General features: G+C 36.6%; 1 non-coding gene across 1 annotated transcript; it reads right to left on the reverse strand.

Annotated features, from left to right (window-relative positions):
- Nucleotides 1-363: 363 nt before the first annotated feature.
- LOC121208787 (small nucleolar RNA R71) lies at nt 364-469 on the reverse strand. The gene has a single exon (XR_005903911.1). It is a non-coding gene; the product is annotated as a small nucleolar RNA R71 (small nucleolar RNA).
- Nucleotides 470-2183: the final 1714 nt, after the last annotated feature.

The following is a 2183-nucleotide window of genomic DNA, read 5'->3' on the forward strand; positions in this document are numbered from 1 at the left end:
TTATGTATGATTATGCTAAACCTACTTTAACAGGAACTGAGTCAAGTATAGTTAAGCCTGCTATTGCTGCAAATAATTTTGAATGAAAACCTAACACTATTCAAATGATACAGCAATTTGTTTAGTTTGATGGTTTACAGGATGAAGATCCAAACACTCACTTGGCAAATTTCCTGTAATTCTGCGATACATTTAAAATTAATGGCGTTTCTGACGATGTCATTCGTCTTCGGTTATTCCCTTTTTCATTGAGGAACAAAGCTAAACTGTGGTTAAACTTGTTACCACGAGGGTCAATTACTACATGGGAACAAATGACCGAAAAATTTCTATTAAAATATTTTTCGCTGGCTAAAACAGTCAAATTACGTAATGAAATCTCTTCGTTTGTGCAGATGGACTTAGAAACTCTTTACAATGCATGTGAGAGATACAAGGACCTACTGCGAAGGTGTCCTCACCATGGATTACCTCTATGGTTTCAAGTTCAAACATTCTACAATGGTGTGAACCCCTCGACAAGGCAAATAATTGATGCAGCAGCCGGGGGAACCATCAATAACAAAACACCTGAAGAGGCTTACGAATTTATTGAAGAGATGTCACTGAATAACTATCAGTGAGCAAGTCGTGAGGATTAAGCCAACTAAAACAGCAAGCGTTTATAACGTCGATTCGGTTACTATGCTATCAAACCAGACAGAACTTCTAAATAAAAAGATTGATGGTTTAATTGGTTTTACTCAGGTACATCCAGTAATGAGGTGCGAGACGAATAGAGGATGAGCATGCACAGAGTATCAGCCCTTCAACCCTAGCATCGAGGAGGAACAAGTCCAATATATGGGTCACAATAACTCTAGACCCCAAAATAACCTATATAGTAACACTTATAATGAAGGTTGGAGGAACCATCCTAATTTCTCGTGGGGCAATCAAGGAAATCAAATACCACAACATCTTTCGGGTTTTCAACAACCACCCTATCAACAGGAAAAGAAGCCGAACCTTGAAGAGATGCTCACAAAGTTTATATCAGTGTCAGAAACTCTTTTTCAGAATACTGAGACAACACTTAAAAATCAACAAGCATCGATCCAAGGGTTCGAAACTCAGATAGGTCAGTTATCCAAACTAATTTCGGAAAGACCACTAGAAAGTTTACTTAGTAACACTAAATCAGAAGAGCATGTAAAAACAGTTACACTAAGGAGTGGGAAAGTGTTAGCGGAATCTGAAAAGAAGCTGACACAAGAAGCCTTGATAAGTGAAAGGGGGGAAGAAAAACCCGAAAATAGTGACAAACTAGTGCTGAAAGAATATCAACCACCAGTTCCATACCCAGTAAAATTGAAAAAAGACCACATTGATGCACAATTTGGTAAGTTTCTTGAACTTTATAAGCAATTACATATCAACTTACCTTTTTTTGAAGCCATCTCGCAGATGCCTATATACGCAAAATTTTTGAAGAAGCTTCTAACAAATAAAAGAAAGTTCGAGGACTTATCTACAATAGAGCTCAACGAGGACTGCTCAGCCATACTCCAAAACAAATTGCCAACCAAACTGAAAGATCCAAGAAGTTTTACTATCCCTTGCTTAATTGGTAGTCTGAATGTTGAGAAAGCAATAGCTGATTTATGCGCTAGTATTAATTTGATGTCATATAAAATGTTCAAACAACTTGATCTTGGGGAACCTAAACCACTAGGATTAGTATTCAATTAGCTGATAGATCTATTAAATATCCTAGGGGAATTATAGAAGACGTACTTGTGAAAGTAAATAAATTCATATTTCTTGTTGACTTTGTTGTGCTTGACATGGACGAAGATGTGGAAGTGCCTTTAATTTTAGGGCGCCTATTTTTAGCCACTGCTAGGGCTGTAATCGATGTGGGTGACGATAAATTGGTACTTAGAGTAGGTAACGAGGAGATTATCTTTAAAATTTATGATGCTATGAGATTTTCTAGGGAACAGGATGATTTATGTTATTTTATTGACTCTATTGATCATACTACTCAAGACTCTTTTCAGAAAATTATACAGAAGGACACGACGGAACTGTATCTAGCTCAAGAAGAAGAGACAGATAGTAAACCTAATCAACATTCTTCAAGACAAGTAGAATATGAGGGCATTAAGATAAACGATGAACTTAAGTAAAAACCTTCTATT

Source organism: Gossypium hirsutum, chromosome A10 (assembly GCF_007990345.1).
Source record: "Gossypium hirsutum isolate 1008001.06 chromosome A10, Gossypium_hirsutum_v2.1, whole genome shotgun sequence".
Taxonomy (NCBI): Eukaryota; Viridiplantae; Streptophyta; class Magnoliopsida; order Malvales; family Malvaceae; genus Gossypium; species Gossypium hirsutum.